This window comes from Micrasema longulum, unplaced genomic scaffold (assembly GCF_059751315.1).
Source record: "Micrasema longulum isolate JH-2025_06_02 unplaced genomic scaffold, ASM5975131v1 h1tg000971l, whole genome shotgun sequence".
NCBI classification, from domain to species: Eukaryota; Metazoa; Arthropoda; class Insecta; order Trichoptera; family Brachycentridae; genus Micrasema; species Micrasema longulum.
Window position 1 is genome coordinate 183,333 of NW_028278162.1, and position 19,691 is coordinate 203,023.

Consider the following 19,691-nt stretch of genomic DNA (forward strand, 5'->3'; position numbering starts at 1 on the left):
TATTCTCTGCAGCCCTCTTTAACTCAGTATATATGGCGCAGATTAAATCCTCGCACACTTGCTCTAAATTCTCCCGTCTGTGGCGCCCTCTGTAATTTGTCCCTACAGCCATTCTCTCTATGTATTATGTCATGCAGGAGACCCCCATGGCGTATAATGTGGCCGATCCATTAGGCTCGCCTCTCTTAGATGGTTTTAATTAGGTGCCCCCCTTATTCGATTCTGCTGAGAACCTCGTCATAAGTGATGTGGTCTCTCCAGGAAATTCTTAATATTCTTCTGTAGCACCACATCGTAAAGGTCTCTAGTCTTTTTTTATCTCTTTCGGTAAGGCGCTATGTCTCACAACCGTACATCAATATGCTTCATACGTGTGTCTTGGTAAGTTGCTTGCAGTGTTTTAAGTTTATATTATTTGACTATCAGTACCTAATTACTATCATGTATTCTGTATTTTGGTTTAGATAATTGTTACAATTAATGTATTAATTAAATTAAAGTAATTAATTGATAATGGCTAATCAGAATACCTGGAACTAGTTGTGTTCAAATATTAAACTCGCGTGTGGTATATATACGCAAATTGTTTTATTTGAAACATATATTAAAAATGTTATCCATCATTCAAAATAAAATTTTCTGCCATACAAAATGTTGTGTTTGCTTTTACGTAACATATTATTTTATTTTAATTCAAACCTTCAAAATGGACGAGTAGACGAAGTGAGCATTTTCGACACCTCCGCGTTCAATCAGGAAATATCACTTTTAAAAAAAAATATTTTTAAAGTAATAGAGGTCTATGAAATACTGTCAAGAAAAAAAAACTTTTGTTGTTTATTAGTAGCATAAAATATATTTTTATATTTGTAATTTTAATTCCCGCAAAAACGGCCATTCTATTGGCCACGCCCCTAATACGTCCCAATTTCTATTTATTTGTTCCTGACCGTTGAAATTTGTTTAAAACATTGTCATGAATCTTGACGTCACAACTATCAAGGCCAAACATGTCGCGTTTTTCTAAAAACGTATTTAAAAAAAAAAATAATGTTAAAAATGAAAACATTTCTCCACAGTATTCATATTGATCTTGAAAATACAATGAATTATTCTAAATCCATTTCATATATTTTTATCGTGTATTCGTAGTAAGTGATATTCCCTATTCCTTATTATTGGTTGATTCACATGAATTAGTGACGTCGTTCAAAATACTTATAATTCAATGCTCTATTTTTGCCACGCCTAACCAAACATTTTTTGTATCCAATTTATCTTAGAGCTACCCACGAATCGAAATGTCATTTACATCGCCCTAATGGCGTATCTATTCATCATTCCGTCATTGAGTCTGACCGTGTCTATCAGTTTTCCTGCACTTTTATTAATCGCGTTTACCCCGTAAATGAAAACGTCAATCAAATCGACGTGACAAGAATGTCATAAATAAAACAATAAAATTAAAGCACATCGTGTTTACTTTAGTTTACTGCAGATATAAATTTGTCACGCAGTATGCGCTAGTGCACTGTATACACACATATGTATTATACTAGTATGTTTTCATATACTAAATAATTACACGCTCGTTACTTGTACGCATCTCGCTTACTAACAGTTTATTGTTGTTTCTGTAATTAGTGGTTTTTATACGATTACATATACTACTAAACACTAACAGAACTTGTCTAAAAACATTTGAAGATCTAGTTCGCTATTTATTTTAAACATAAACATAAAAGTTTGAGTAGTGAAAATTCGCGGGGGACGTTCATTCTAATTTATCGCCTATATAAATAAAATACGGTTGATATGCATTGATATAAAAATAATGATTTTTTCTATAGAGCATGTCAATATTACAATATCGTACTCTCCGGTCACGCAGACATTTTTCATCTTTCCTATACTAAATATAAAAGATTACTTATAGGCGTTGATGAAACACCTGTATAATTATATGAGTATGTCAATAAAATTGTACATTTATATTTATATTTTGTACCATCTTCAATATTATTACATAAATAATTTTTTTTCTTATTTAAAAAAATATATTTATAAAGTTACTTATTTATTATATGATATATGTGTGTATATATATTTATTTTATTTTTTTACTTTTATATTATTATATTTACATATTTTATTTTTAGTTTCTGAATTACTAAAATTTCTGGATATAAGTATCTGTATCGTAATAATCAATCTTACTGGGGAACTTTTAAGAAACGACATAAATTGTGTTTTTAGTTGGATGGAAGATATTTATTTTAGAAAGAAGTCTGCCAAACTGGAAATTTGGATTTGAAGCTTGGTTAATAAATAATAATAGAATACGTCAAAATTCGTTTTTCATGATCAATTCACTGTAAAAACCTTATACAACAGAATAATTTTATAGGTTATGAATTCATGATATAATTTTATTGTACAACTTATTGAGAATGTTAAGAAGATGTATGAATTAGATATATATAATATACTATTTAAAATATAATAGAATTGTTATGGTTAAACCTAAAACCAATTTCAAACAACAGTTTAAGAAAGTTGCGATAAAAAATCGATATTTATAATAAAAGCGTACTAGCGCAGTTGACCGTGACGTCACACGTCACACTTTACACACGAGCGTAATCAAACTACTAATACATACAGCTACTGCTAGGTATATACAATACATACCTCTTCACCTGTCAGTATAAATGTTGCGTGATTATTTACATTTATTTTGATTGATAGACCCGACCCGTCAATTATAATTGTATAGCAAGAAATGAGAATCCGGATTCACCTTATTAAAAACTGCAAGTTTGGTAACAACATATTATTACATTTAATAGCCATTCACACTGTATTTAAAACGCGATTTTATGAAAATCATTCATTTTAACATATTATCATGTTTAGATACACAAAATCAACGTCGGCTTTTTAATAGAGAAAAGTACTCATATTTCGGATATCATTTCGGATGTTTTCATGATGCAGAATTTAAAATTTGGGGGGGGGGGGGGTTACCCGTGCCAAGGACACTTAACAATATACTTTTTTGAAATGTTTTTACATTTAGCGTATGATTGTTTTGGTGTCATAAGTTGTGATTTGTGGAATATTTCTTCAGTAGATGTCTGTATCGGGACTCTGAGTATTATTTTAAATGTGGATTTTTGTGCAAGAAATACGCTATTTAAAACTGTGTCACTCGCACCACCCCAACCGATTATATCGTACTCCAAAATTGATTGACACAATGCAAATTAAACATGTGCCATCTTAAATCGTATCTACCCTACGCAGTTCTGAGGCTGGTTTACTCAGGGTTAATTATTGAGCAACAACAAACACGCGTTGACAGTTGAAGCAATCAATTAACAGTATCACAGGCGTGGGATGCGCACGCAGATATTGGTTCAAATGTTTGTTGGAAAACAGTACGCGTTCTAAGTTTTCTCAATTTCACTAAAAAAAATATTCAATTTTTGTATTGACTATTGACCGACGCAATATTCACTTAGTCAAATCTTGCACGTACCATTTTCTGACCCATGTAATACGAGCGATTTCTGTGATTATCTACATATGTAGCAAATTTCACAATGTTAAAAAATGTAAGTAATTTAGCATATATTATTAATTTATTGCATTTGAAAGGAAGTTATGATAATTTAGAACTTCGCACAGGAAACACAGCACTTAAAACTAATAAATAAAAGTTATGAATTAATTATTTATGAATAATGCATTCTTATCAGTGATATCACTGATGATTATTACGAGTAAGCCTTGGCAGATTGTAAGAATGCTCACTACAAAATATTAATAGATCATGACAAAACTACAGAACCAAAACGCAAAGTTCAAGGAGTAATCGTGTCTCAAGGATAAAATTGAAAGTCATGCAGAACAAATTGTTTGAGTGATTGCATCAAAAAGCAAATCCGTGACAGTTTTATTGCCTACCATAATAGAAAGAATAAACTATTTCTAGAGCATTATCTAAACCTGAGATAAGCCATTTGTATTTCAAACATCCGAAATATTTATTTTATTAACATATACGGCACAATCGATTTATGTATGAACATATTTGGTTTTATAAAATAAATATAAAACAACGTTGTTTTCAACCACTTATTTTTAATATTTTTTTCACTGACCGGTTTCAATGCTACACAAGCTTCTTTATACTTAAGTATTGAATCTCATCCTATTTTAGTTTGACAGTGATTACTAAATAGTATTGAATAAATATGCAACGAAATCTGTGGAGCTAATTAATCAAGTATTTTTGTCATATAGTTCTTGTAAAGATGGAAAGTATAAAGTGAGATGGATACGGTATTTAAAACTAGACAGGAGCAGATTAAAGGAAATATTGGTTATTTGGTTGTTTTCTTATTATGAATCGCTCTTTAGATTTCTAAGATTTCTAAGTTGTCTGATTTTAATATTTTATTTTCAACATTAATAACTTTTAATCCAGTGTTTTTACGGTCCCAAATGAGTTTCTTTAATAACTCCTGGGAGTATAATATGTACTTTTTGCATTATATGTTTTATTAATAAGAAAAATATAAAAAAATACCCATTCATCAAATTTCTTTGGCACCGCATTTCCTCTTTATATGATTTGTGATTGAAAATATTGAAATGTCATCCAAATTAATATGAAATTTGATTGTTGATATGTTACGAGTTACGAGTAAATGCGAACTTATTCAATTATTTTTAACATACATCTAAAATACATTGCCCACAGTAACATGATATAAAAAAACACGATTTATTTATCACCATAACATAAAATGTATCACACTGTTAAGAATCGTAAAAATAACTTTCGCGAATAGTATCGAATCAGATAGTTTCACCGATTCTCAGATTTATTGTATAGCCGTGTTACGAGCATAAAAAAATATAAAATTATAAAGCTACTCTATATTAAATGTCAATTAATCAAAAACATCACGTAAGAATCGAAGTGCAAACAATTGTTTTTTTTTATTGATTTGATTTTTATTTTGTAGAACTCCATAAATACAATAGGGTCAAAGCACCAATGAATGACCGTTTAAGGTTCAGCTTGTAGTGAAATCCACATTAAAGGTAAAAATTTCATTATTTAATTTATTTATTTTATTAACATTATGGAATAGAGTTATAAAATTTCATTTAATAAAATATTTTTTTATGAGACTGCAATAATTTATTTTTTACTTGACTCGATTTAGCCTTCTTTTGTATTCAGTGTTGAACAAAGGTCACCTATAATATTTTTCTAAATGATGGAAAAAAGATTATCAAACAATATGTTTCTGTTTTTTCATACTTTTTAAAAAATATCTCGTCTTTTGCATAATGCAACACGACGTTAAATCACCGTTTGTAGAGGGATTTTGTGACACAGTATTTTAAGAGTTAATCATTTACATTTATAAATTAGAAGGTACCCGTCCGCGGCAAAATATAAAAACTCTCCAGTTTAACATTCTACGTAGGTAAGTAATTATGAAAAAAGTACGTAAAGGTTTTTCATTTTTGGCTATCCTACAGAATATTTTGTTTCCAAGAGTTACTAATTAGTCAGTGTGGGACATAAAATAATAAAACAACATCATAATTAAACAACAAATAAAATTCAGAAAAAAGACAAAAAAAACATAAATATCTGTCAGAACCAAATACATCTTTTACACACCGAAATAACTAATTATTCCTAAAAAAAAACACCACAAAAAACATATTGTATTTAACATGTACATAATTATGTAGGTGCATTATATTTGGAATCTAGTTATATTTTCGTCGGAGTTTTAGTTTCTCAGAGTTAAAAGGCGCTACCGCAATAAAGCCGTCCATATGGACAAAAAATCATTCTAGGATTGACAATCACGAAGTTAGCTATAGTTTACAGCAAAACAATGCATGCTTCCACTTTCTAATATGATGTACCCCAACTCAACACTGGGGTCTTGGCATCACAGAGTAAGGAATACGTTATTATATTTTTTGTAATATGTAATATGCGAATCGTGGCACCTCACTAGGGCCCAAAACAGCAAAATACTGAGTTTGAGAATAGGTGTCTCAGAAGAATCTTTGGTGTACGATGGTTTGACTTTGTGCGGAATTAAGTAATAAGAAAAAAGACAGCAAACTCCGGTGACAGCTGTCATTAAGCGGGGGCGATACGGTTGGCTTGGTTATGTACTGCAGATGCCTTCTGAGAGCCTTAACCACAGGTTCTCGACGTCCTAGACGTCCTCTGCTGACTAAGAAACTAATGGGTCAAAACGTAAACCTACTAATTTATGAGTAGTTTAGTCGCCTTCTGTTTGATGTGCGTATACGGTTTCTGGACTATTCTAAATTCTATGATTGTAGGTTTCCGACGAAGATACTTTAAATTTTCATGCAAACATACTCATTTTCGTACACAAATATCGGTTTTTCATTATAGACAGTCGAAGATAACTCTGTTAACTTTCCTTTGTAATCGGGGCCCTGAATCTGTCCCGGTAAATAACCTTACGAGAGCATTATCTTTCGACGTAAGTATTGATACATTTCCTGGCAGTCTGTACTGATTCCTAGTCATGCCAAGTTTTCAATGGATGCCCTCGAACGTTCCTTCCGCATGTGCATAATATAATGATTTTAAAACACTTTATTTAACTTCTAAATTTCGAAGGGAAATAACGAGGTTTCCGTAAAATTTACCATCGATGTAATAATTACCTGTTTTATTTATCTTTATAATTTTAAGTTAATTGCAATGGCGATTCCTCGAATTTATCGCGTATTTCCGCGATTCGGTAAAAACATGGTAATTACTTAAAGAATTCCATATTTCATGACTGAAGGAGAAAACTTAAACACGGTGATTTACGTTTCCAATCTGAATTTTCTTAATTACGTGAGAACATTGTTTGCAAAAACAACAATATAAAAACAAAAATAAAACTATAAAAAGAATTCAAACTTCATTCCACTCACGGAACATTACTGTTATTTCTTTTTTTTATTAAAATTTCAATAGAATAAATAAATAAACTACTCGTAAATAACGTTTGTGTTTGAAGCTTTTAATATTACGTAGACAAATCACACTTACGTACATTAGATTTCCGTTTATCTGAACTCCAATCATGCAGATTGTCAAATATCCGGATCGCTATCAGAAAATAATACATCGAAATAAGGAACTCGCTGGTCGTAAAGGAGTTTTTTCGTCAAAGTAATTAACTTTGCTGGAGATGTTTAGGTAAGTTTTTAATGTTATTCCAATTCGCTGTATTATTTCGAAAGTAATGAAGAAATGACCTTGAGTGAATTTTATGTTTTATTTCAAAATATTTTATTTTAATGGTTATACCAAATATCCAGATTTTTGCGTCTGGCACTCATTAATCCCGATAATTGTAGTGTTAATGTATTTTACTTAATTTTTGTAAAAACACTGACAGGTTGCTTTTGTGAGATTTAAGTCTTTACAAAACTCTCAAAGATGACAAACAGTATAATTGACATGTTGACATTTACGGATTATATCGTCCTGATCTTAATACAACAACGCATATGATTTTCTTCAGCTTAACATGAGAGGGGTCTAAAAGCATGTGCTTTTAAATCGGCATGTTGGTTTTATATTTTTGTGCAACAACTTTGGTGAAAGTGTAATTAGTACATTTGATTACGACGATCGTACGAGTTATCATTGTAAGAATTGCCGCCCTAGGAACGGCCATTATTTAAATTTGGAGAAATAAAACTTTTACTTTGTTTTTTGATACACTCACTTTATTTTTACCAACTAGTTTCGGTAACCAACTTTACCTTCTTCAATGGAGCTGGTAAATCTCTCGCTAAGAAGGTGGTCGAAAATCAGACCGTAGAAACCGGTATCGGAAGGTTTTTCTCTGGACAAGGTGGCTGTTTATATTGGCTCAAATAGCCAACCCAGTTGCTCACCACACTGCGGGCAGATACCAATGTGTATAGTGGGTTTCGCATATTAGTTTGATTGGTGTCCTGACGAAAAGACGTCTCCGTCTCCGAAACCGGTAGACGTAGAAAAGTCGTTTAGTGGTTATATACAAATATTTAATAACATTTAGTGACTTTTTTTATCTATTTAAAAGCTTCACATGTTTCGCATCTCCTGTGAACTTTTGTCATATTTTGTATTGAGTTATAAAAAAACATAAGGTTTATGAGAAATGCATTACAAAGCACATATGATTTTTTTAAACTCACCCTTTCACTCTCGCAAAACCAAACCCAATAAGAATATAAAGTAGCATACAAATTAAACAATTAATAAATGAAGAAATGCATTACTTTATACAAAGTGGGAAAATACATTAAAATTTCTCTTCAAGGCTTTTACATAAATAATCTAAGTTGTATTAATTCCCAATTAAATATCTTTTCAATCCTGCATTCTTTTCTCATTATTTTTAATTATTTCATTATGAAACATCATATAGAAAAACTGTAAAGCAGCAACTTTTTCCATAAAACACCATGATTAACGTTTTGCTCGTTAATGTCTAATATTTGCACTGAAATAATTAATCACGCACCATATCCAAAATTTATTGTCCATGGGAATGTTTTTATGTATATTTTTATGTCTGCATGTTTAATATTTGAGCTATTATTTATATATTTATTTGCATTACTCCCTCTTAATTACACTAATTAGCATTGCTCATCAGATTTAAAATTAGCTATTAGCAATGTACAATAAATTATGTAAATGCAATTAATTTATTTATCTATTCATTGGCGCCCAATCTGTGGGTCGTGATTTACATATTAAGTAGATATGTAATAAAATTCAAATTTAAGATACTGTTGATTGTATGCAAATTAAAATCTGCCGGTATTATACATGTGGAAAATTATTCGGTGGAAATTATCTAAAAGAAAAAAAATTCGAGCGATAAAACTATGAAATTCGAAAATCGTTTTCATTGTCTATAAAATGAGCATTTAACAGTCTCGAGTAATTTTATATTAGTTTTATTTTATTTTATTTTATTTATTTATTTATTTACTTATTCATACAAAAATACATATTATTAAGTAATAATAACGTATCCTTAACACCATTAAGCCAAGTGCTCTGTGTTGAGTTGGGATACAACATAATGGAAATGGAAGCATGCATATTATTAAAGAATACCAAAAATAAAAGTTAAATTAATCTTCAATAAACATAAATTTCAATTAACACTTAGACAACACGATTAATGGTATATAAATATATGTAATGTCTTGCAGCAGTCTCCTGCAATGGTATTTTCTATTAGACAACATCCAATCTTGTACACTTCTCCTTAAAATGGCTTCTGTTTTAGAGAACTTTTATTCATCCAGGACAATGAACACTATTGGGGCCACAAAAAAAATCTCTAAGCGAAGTCGTACGCGTTTTGGGTATTAAATCATTCAAATTACAGAAAAACTTCGTACAAGCATTCTGCTGGGATCTCTTTTTGCAAACGCATCGCATCGCAAAAGTGTCAATGTCTTTTTTTTAAACTGTCTAATGTCATTGCAATCTTCATAAATTGAAACAATGTCTCAAATGGAAAATTTAAGGGACACCGAAGCATCACTTTAAGTATTTATTTTTGTATTTTTATCCTTTATATTATATGATAGATGCCGTGCAACCTCCTTAGCCCACTATACCATATATAGAAACTGACTGGAAAATTGCAAAATACACTTCTGAGAGTGTTAATGTCCAAGATATACCCAAGTGCGCAGAAAACATAACACAGCTTTCTTAATCTGGAAAGCAGCGATTGGAACTGTTCCTCCCATAGTAAATTTCTGTCAAAAATTATTTGCAGATGTTTAATGTGGTCAACTAGTTCAAAAACTGGTTTAAACAATCACAGTTTTTTTCCAGATTAAGATGGGACTCAGATGATGACCTATTACCTATACGGAACGTGATATATTTTGTTTGGTAGATTATTGAATGGCCAGCTTTTAACCGCTGACTTACTTCAGTTTGCTTTTTTTTAATACAGAGCTCCAATCCCTAGCTTCAAACAACAAAACCGTGTCATAGGCAAACGACATGGTTTTTTTGTCGTTAAATACCAGAAAATTTCTGTAAAAACGTATTTCAATATACACCTTTAATACTGAAGATTTAATATACACCTTTTTTGTGTCCGGGTGGTGTGTGAAAAAAGAACCAGAACCCTGAACGAGAGTTTTCGACTTTTCGAAAAATCCAGAAAAAAGAAATCTAGTGAAGATAAGTCCCCCTCGTAATGTGGTTGGTGCATTCGCCAACCATGCTTGAGTTCCGAGGTTCGATTCTAAATTTTAAAAATCGGCAAACTGGCCTAAACTAGAAAAAGGTTGACTATGCCCGTGTACCGTGTAGACAACAATCTAAGTTCCTTCTATTCAGTTTTCGTGTATTTTAAATACTAAAGCGCAGATCTGAATTTGCTAATCATCATCATCGTTCCCTTTTCACACCTAATGGTGCATGGAAGACTGCGCTGGTACACCAATAGCAACGTATCTTGATCATTTTTGTTACATGAATAAATAGATCAGTCTTTCGTTTTAAGTGCCAGTCCAGGGACTACGAAATCGGCGTGCCCTACGTAATTGAGTTACATGATCGCCTTCTGGGGAACTGGTAACAAGACAGACATAACAAGAATACAAAGACAACAAAACAAAATTCTTAAACTAACATACAACCTACCCTACCTGACCTCTACGACTGACCTGTACAAAAAAACACACCAGTTTGACATAAACTACTTGACTAAAATTGAGACCTTAAAAATTGTGCACAAAATAACACTGGGAAACATACAAGACGACGACATAATATTAGTCAAAAATGCTGACATACACAAATATAACACCAGACAACAAAAACACTATCATATTGAAAAAGCAAAGACAAACACAGGACAGTCAAAAATACTACATAATGGACTTAATCACTACAACGACCTACCTTACTACTTGAAAACTTTTAATGGAGACAAATTTAAAAATCAATCTGAAAAAGCACATGATGACTGAACTAACTAGACTAGACGAGACATAAAATGACTAGACAATATTAAATTTCTAATGTAACCCTAACGGGTTTTTTATAATTGTAAATAAATAAAATAAAAAAATACAAAAAAAAGTATTTCATTATGTATTTGCCCAGTTTTACACTCTTACACCTAAAATACATATTTTGCAGAAAACAGCCAGACCGAATATTGAATGATACCTCATTCAAACTTTGAATGAATGGGGTAACATTTCGTATTAAAACGAATATTTTTATTACAGGTATTTTTAAATTAATGAATTTGTAAAATGAAAATACTTGTGTATTCATCCACTTTAATTTATTTAAGAGATCTAGATTTCTGGAGGCATTAATCTTCCCATCAGCATCTATACCGTAAGGTTTTTCTAGTGCTGTGGATGTTTTCTGCAAATTGAGAAATGCCGTTTTGGTGATCAACCCTATTTTCAGAAGGTGATTAAAACACTTTTTTTTATATCAAAGCGGCCTGGCTGTTTTTAGCGGAACATAAAATTGACACTGCGCCGGATAACACCAATATATATTTTTTTCAAAACGGTGGACTGGCTGATTTCTGCATAACTATGTTTAGTTGAAGTTCTATTGCAGTTGGTTTTTATTAAAATTATTGTAATGATTATCTTAATTCATTTTCAAGAAACTTTGCCATACCTAAATATTTTACCGCGCGTAAGAAAACATTGTTTAATCTAATAACCCGTAGTGCTGAACTTCCTCATTCCTCTTATTCAGGAATTGAGGATTGTTAACTCTGGTATATCTTGATCTAAGTGCGCCACCTACATTTTTTTTCCACAACTTCTAACACCGGGCTTTTCACAAATTGCGTTTCGACGATTTCAAGATATTTCGTCTATGTTATTATAATACACGATCTTCATCTCTCAACGTGGAGAAACAAAATATTTGTGCATGTAAAAATGCATAATTTATAGACCTATTCAGATAACATTTAATTAATTAAAATAAATATGATGAAAAAATCTTTTAAGCTCGTACCTGCAGAGTATGTAATAAATTTGTAGATAGAGCTCTTCACGTAGGGTACGTAAAATTATTTTACATTTTTAAATAAGTATTTCATGTCAATCACGTCTGATTCGAACCCGATACCTCTTGCATAGTAGGCAAACGCGCTGACCACTAGACCATGTGGCGGCCAAAATTGACTAGTACCAGTAAGGTGAGACTGACTGGAACTCAAAACAAGGTTTACAAATGTTTATTGAGTTGCCAGAAAGTCTCAGGGGAGCTGGAAGCATCTCCACTTTACGAGCGCTTCTTCTTATAGAGTTTAGTAGTAAACTACTAAAGGAGCATTGAAGAATGATTTTAAAAGTAGAACTTTTCCACATCTTCAAGTCGGCACGTAACATCTTATCCTTAATCAAACTTAAACAACAATATTATATTTTATGTAACTCAATTATAGCTCGTGGCATAATAGGATGGAGATTCCCTTATAAATCTATTTTAAACCCTTTCGAGTCCGCTCAAAAATCGATGTTAAAAATTATTTAAAAAAACCTCAGCGTTGAGTTGAAGAATCCAGGATTTTAGATTGAATTCCAAAACTAAAAATTGTCAATATTCAAATAATATTGAATTTGAGTAGGTACCGAGGTACTTGTTTATGGTTGAATTCAAACATAAAATAAATATTTTTTCAAATATGGCATTCTTTTTGCAAACGTCAAACTCCAGTCTTCTCACCAGCATGGGTGTACTTATATAGGAATACGATTTTAATTAATGTTTTGAATTTAATATTATTTTAGTATTACCAAAAATCCAATTAAAATAAATAAATGGGTAAAAATTATAAGGAATTTAAGGAAAGAATCTGATTGAGATCCACAAAAAACAAATGTTGTTTGTAAACATTTAAAAACAAACTTTTTTTATGTACAAAAAAACAACATCTTTCCATTTTTTGCAAATGCATTTTCTTCGAATGCAACCCTGGTAGATCGATAAATAAGACATTTATACTCGTAACTTCTTTTTTACATATTCGATTGAAGATTTTAATATCTACGAACACTCACAGCGCAAAGATCTATATTTCTTTGAAAACCGCACGTAAATCGGTTAAGCCGTTTAGGAGGAGTACGGTGACATCACACGTACAGAGGAATTATTCATACATCTTAAGATAGCACATCATATTTCAGCTATTCCTTTTCCGTTCAAACTGCTAGACTTCGGAATAAGCTACCTCTTCATATAAAAAATGCACCTTCTCTAGCCACCTTCAAAAAAAGCCTGAAACATTATTATATATCCCCAGAATCCTGATCTCTCTAAATTTTACTTTTAAAAAATATTTTTAATATGCATTTTTATCGATTTTTCTTTCATTTATTTATTTATTTTATTTATTTATTTATTTATTCACACTCTTTATCAAAATACAATTCCATATTCACTTTGCCCAGCTAACAAGGGTACATACCCCGTTCCAAGCTAGGCAATTACATTTTAATATATTATAATACTTAACAAATCATTGGTTCCTCTTTCTGTCTCCTTCCAAACTCATTATCTGATTCTACATTCCTTATCATTTATTATGTATAACATAATGTACTTTAAAAAAAGTTAATATGTGCTAGTTTTTATTAATTGGGTCATTTTCATTTATGCACGTATCTTTTGATTTATATTTATGTTTTTTTTATACAAAATTTTGACCAACTCTTCTTTTGACCAGTCTGTTTTTTGGTTGGCTGGAAGATATTGCTTTTAGCAATAAGTCCACCAAAGTAATTATTCTTTGTACTTGAAGTTTTGAATAAATAAAATAAAATATATTTTTTACCTTAAAAAATGATAAATATATCGTAATTTTGTCAGTAAATTATTATTATTATCATTTAGAGCATTTATTTATTTTTATTTATTTATTTAATCCAATATAAAATACAAATACATAGTAAACAAAAATGTTTCTACAACAGGTACGGTACATTCAATATTTTTATTTTTTATTTATTGATGTAGCCACTCCACTGGCCCACAGGTACGTTCCGGAGTGTCGGTGTATTATTTATTTTATACATAATTGTACATAACTTCACATCAATTGTTTAAAAATTCAAAAGAAATTTTAAAAAATTAAAAATTTAAACATACCTTCATCAATAAAACGAAAAAGGATTTTCAAGAAACTAAAATTATATTCTTATGTACGAAACATATTCCTCAGCTTCCTGTCTAGTCTTTTAAGCAATCCATTTATGGACTCTAGCTTTAAAAATATGGTTTTTCATTTTGTTCGCCAATATGTCCTTGCTTAAAAAGTTGTATAGCTTAGGGGCCAGAAAGGTATAATGCCTTTGTCCGTAATTTGTTTTTATCTTTGGGAGCAGAAGTATTGTCTTTTGTCTTTGCCTAGTGTCGTAAATTTGTTGCCCGTCATTATGTCTGTCAGGATTTTGATGGAAATGTCTTAAAATTGTCTTTATGTATATTTGTCTTATGTCTAGTACTGAAAATTCTGTAAAAAGTATGTCTGTAGAGTATTGTTCAACACAGTTCAAGTACCTAATTTCATTTAATCTATCCAACATTTTAGAAAAATTAAGATTTCTGCTCTTGATATGTTATATTCTGATTGATCTTAAACATTATTATAAAGTAATTTAATTCATTTCACCTCAGTTTAATATTTGCATTTTATTTTATTTTCCGTGTGCCATATTTTTATCGTTAATCATTTTCGTCGAGCGTATATGAAGCGTGAATAAAACGATACATATTAACAGTGATTTCTCCACCAATCTTTTCGTTTTTTTTTTTTTATATTACTAACAATAGATTTATACAGAGTGTAAAAATAGAACAGGACACAACACACAACTCAAGGCAGTATATTGTGCCGTTCACATCTGTGGTCTAATTTGGTTAGCATTGTTATATGGTACTTTAATGCCCACTTTTGTATTTGGTGTTTATAGAGTTGGTTGAATTCTATAGTGAATACGCTCACCTAATATTGTTTCATATGTGGCAATCTTTCGATACCATGTCATGAAAATAGGATTAGATGACGAATGAAAGCTCAGTGGTTTCTTTTAATATTTTTTATTTGTTAATAGACTATCTAACTAAGCGATATTTAAAAAAAATGCTTTTATAAATATCGTATTATAAGCGCCACGATTATTTAAGTTTTGTGATTTTTAAATTACTCGGCCCGTGACGTCACAAGTTCTCATCGGTGAGTTCTGCTGATTGATGAATTAGCTTCCCGTAAACCGGGATCTATCACAACTCTACCGTTAGTTGATTTAGAAAAAAATAGTGACGTCGTTTAAATTAGTTCGTTTTTTTTTTTTTTTTACATTTTCAAGAAACTTCGTCGAACAATTTAATGCTCTAATTTTTATCGCGCGTAAGAATACATTTTTTATGTCTAATTTCCCATAACACCGAACTTCCTCGTTAATATCAATATTAATTATATTAAAAATAAGTTTAAAAATAGACCAATTTTAATTCAAATTGAATGATAAATGAAAATTCTAATAAAAAAAAAAATAAAAAATAATTTTGCAATATAAAAATATAACGCGACATAATTAAAATGAAATAAGTGGCAATTCAAAGTATATTAAATGGCCATATGCTTGTGTAATGCAATAAATAATTAAAGTACGTACTTAAATGTTAGGAAATATTTTAGTATAACTACTTATAGACTTTTCCATGTCTAACGGTTTGGAGACGTACCGGTCTCTTCCTCGGGACATTAATTACACTAACATGCAAATATCAAAATACACCTCCGCAAAAATATAAACCCAACGTTCTGATAGAACAAATACTATTTAGAGTTTACACCAACGTGCATTGATTATAATATTTGAAAGATGTTTAATCGTGTGGTTTTTAGCCCGTTCGTGTCATATTTTTGAGCAACTACTATGACAAATGTGCGCAGTACGATTTGCATGTATGTGTAATTAGTGTTCTGACGAAGAGACGGGTACGTCTCGAATCCGGTGGATGTAATAAAATCGGTAATTGGTTATTTACAAATATTTACTCACGCTAATTGAAATCTTTGGCTACATACTTTAAATATTAATAAAAAGTGTAACTTATATATTTATAAATCCAGACTGGAGCTGAAGATGGACGTTAGAGAGCGAAAGCGCTAATTGTCCAAATAAATAAGTAGAAGTGTACCAATATTTTAATTTATAACTTATATGAAAGCATAAATTACTATCTAATTACATACAATCAAATTGCATTTATGATTAGGAAATTCAATGGTCTCATTTTTTTTTTTATTAGACTATCAAACTAAGCCAGACAAAATTGTTTTTATTTTTATGTTTCGTATTATCATCGCTATGACTTTTTAAAGTTTTGTTATTTTGAAATTACGCCGCCCGACGTCACGAGTTATCGTCGGTGAGTTGTAAATTGAGTCAAAGTAGAACCCCGTAGCAGTCGAAATACGCTAGTCGTTGAAAAAATTACTGTCCGGAAACCGGTATTCTCTCACAACGCATAACAAAACCATAATTAATTGGTTGATTCACAAGAACCTGTGACGTAGTTCAAAGTGGTCAATTCAAAAAAAACATTTTTATTATTATTTTAATACATTTTCCAGAATCTTCGCCGTACAACTAAATGCCATATTATCTTTCGGAGAATATTTTATTTTTTCTTTCTCGTGTTACACAAAAATATTATAACTGTCTAATTTTTATTATAGGAGCAAAAGTTCATAAACATTTTCTTGTATACCCACGAACAGGCCATGCCTTTGTGGGATTTTTTGTTTACTATTTTTACTATTAATATGTATTTCATTGCGATGTAATTATGCTTTATTTTTTTAATACTCTGTTTTATCGCTTATGTTTATTGTAAAAAAAAACAAAAAAAAATCAATCAAAAAAAAAAATAATTAATAAAAAAATGCTCTAATTTTTATCACGTGTAAAAAAACACTTTTCATATTCAATTTCACATAGTAATGAATTTCCTCATTGTCAATAAATATCATAAATCGAATCAATTTGATCAGTTTTGTCATCGTACAAAAATTCCGTTAACAGGTTAATAATCTTTTGTCAGCCGCGTGGTGTATTAGTCAGCGCATTTACTTACCATGCAAGAGGTCTCGGGTTCGATTCCCGGCATGATTAACACGAAATATTTATAAATAAAAAGTGTTTTCCACTATAAAATTTCTTAGTCCCTGGGCTAGCACCTGAAACGTAAGACAGATCATCTTACCTTCATTAAAAATGATCAAGATACGCAGCGATTTTTAAACCAATGCAGTGGCCTATGCATGGGAATGATGATGATGATAAAATAATATTAATAATCGTTTTTTAATATAAAAATTCCTGTATTCTTCTCAATTTTTGTAATAATAATATATAAACGTTATTCATTGAATTTTTCGGTAGAAATTATGCAAAACGAAAGAAAACTTTATGTACCTACTACATTATATTACAAAGTAATAAAAAAAAACGGTATAAATACTTAAATTTTGAATTCTTAGAACTACGAAAATAAGAAACGTACTTTTACGAATTCAGTAATTTAAAAAATAAAATACATAATACCTAATATATTAAAACCATTGCATCGTTTCGTCACAGGGGTAGAAATAGAGGTTACAGAATTTCAACAGAGATGGTGATGCTCTTTAAGAAGTGATTGTAGAATTCAAGATATAGAGTAATGAACTTTGAATTTTTTAACTTTTGAACTCTTTTGACTTGTCATTTTATACCCTGTGTAATATTCGCCATTCTGTCCATGTTAACGCCCATCATTCCCAATAAAATGTATTCCTAAACCAATTCATTTTTTAAATGCCACAAATGTTTTTATTCTAATATATTATATTTATGCTTATTTAATTTTGAGATTAAAAAGATCAGCGAAATTTAGTCCAAATTTTCAACGGTCTGTTTTTTTAATTATTTTTCACAAATGTAGTATTTATTAATGTAGTAGTTTATTCTACAAATATTATTAGTAATAAGAATCTACACCACTGCCCTGAATTATAAAAAAAAAAAAAAAAACCTTTTTAAAATACCAAATTTTATCCTTCACAGTCTAATATATCTGATCATTTAAAAAAAATGCGAATTGTTTAATTTTGATCATAAAGTCAGTCAAATGTTTTATAGGCATATACGTTATAAAAACTAGCTTTATGAAGCATTTATGAATAATAAAATATACATATATAAAATAAAAATGGTTTGAATGTTTTTTTTTTTAACTTATGATTTTTTAAGATGGCACACTAAAAATATTGTTACCATTAAAATGTATTAATTTACTTACATTTGCCCTTATTGGAAGAATCAATACCAGGATTTGCGTCCTTATCCTCAAAACACTTAAATAAACAATATCTTTTTATCGGTTCTTATCACAAACAGTACACGTAAATAAACACTTTTTAATTAATTTGTTCTCGCTTTGTATAAACTCAAAGCGGGAAAATAATCGTTCAGAAAACTGCCGTCGTCCAAAACTGAATTGAACTTGGAGAACTTATTTCTATGTCGTTCAAAATTCGAACGCAAGAGTTAAATTTGAGTTCATCGACGAATGGATATGGATGAAACTTAACAGCGTATAGTGCAACGCCGCCAGCGCAGCCTACCGCGGTACCTGTCTCTTTCTGACTGCCAATGGAGCGAAGTAGAGCTCACGACCGCGTGCCGTAGTTGACGATAATTTACAGTTTACATAGAGCCAGTCGACTACGGATACCGAATACCTACCTAGAAGTGATGACATGATTAGCATTAGCATCAGCATCGATCAAATGCTATTTTTTTAATGAAACTCTTAAAATTGAACCTATCAATGGCACAGCATAAAAAAATCTAAAGCGTTTAGCTATAGGAAAATAATTGAATAATTATAATATTTTGAGTTTGTCCAAACGTCTGTAGACAAAATACTGGATTTCGCCCCCTAGGGAGTCATTAAGATTAACAAATTACAACAGAGATGGAGAACATTTTACAGAGAAGAAAATATGGAAGTATAGGCATTTACAGGGCTTATGACCTGTCATAGGCTGTCTCTCTCTCTTGTCTCTTTACAACAATAAAGGTTTCAGCTCTTTTTTTTCAGTAAAATGAACAGATGGAAGAATCGCAGAAATTTCGATGTTCAAACGTAATCAAAAAATTGTGAATGTTACACAGTGTTTGAGGTGGCCACTTAAACCAGCCAACGACAGGTCATTAGCCCTGTAAATGCCTAGACTTCCATATTTTCTTCTGTGTAATGTTCTCCATTTCTGTTGTAATTTATTAAGATTAATTTATCATTCTGAGGCATGAAACGGCCTGGAAGGTGTTGAAATAAAAAAAATATATCATTTCTCATTTAGTTTATCATTATTATTATTTTTGATAAGTTTATAATACCAATATATATTAATATATTTTAATACAAATAATAATTTTAAAAATAACAGGTAATCGGAATAGCCAAAAATATTTAACTTATTAAATTATATTATATATTGAATTGACCAAATCGTATTAGTTTTTTCTGTTATTTGAAC

At 30.5% G+C, this 19,691-nt stretch overlaps 1 protein-coding gene across 2 annotated transcripts in view; it reads right to left on the minus strand.

Moving 5' to 3' along the window:
- The window catches only part of LOC148277828 (myosin-IIIb-like), an 84,824-nt gene extending 65,972 nt beyond the window's left edge, over positions 1-18,852 (minus strand). For both annotated transcript variants that reach the window (XR_015823353.1, XM_088232306.1), the window contains exon 1: positions 18,449-18,852. The gene's annotated coding sequence lies outside the window, so the exon portion shown is untranslated. The remainder of the gene's footprint in view (positions 1-18,448) is intronic.
- Positions 18,853-19,691: the final 839 nt, after the last annotated feature.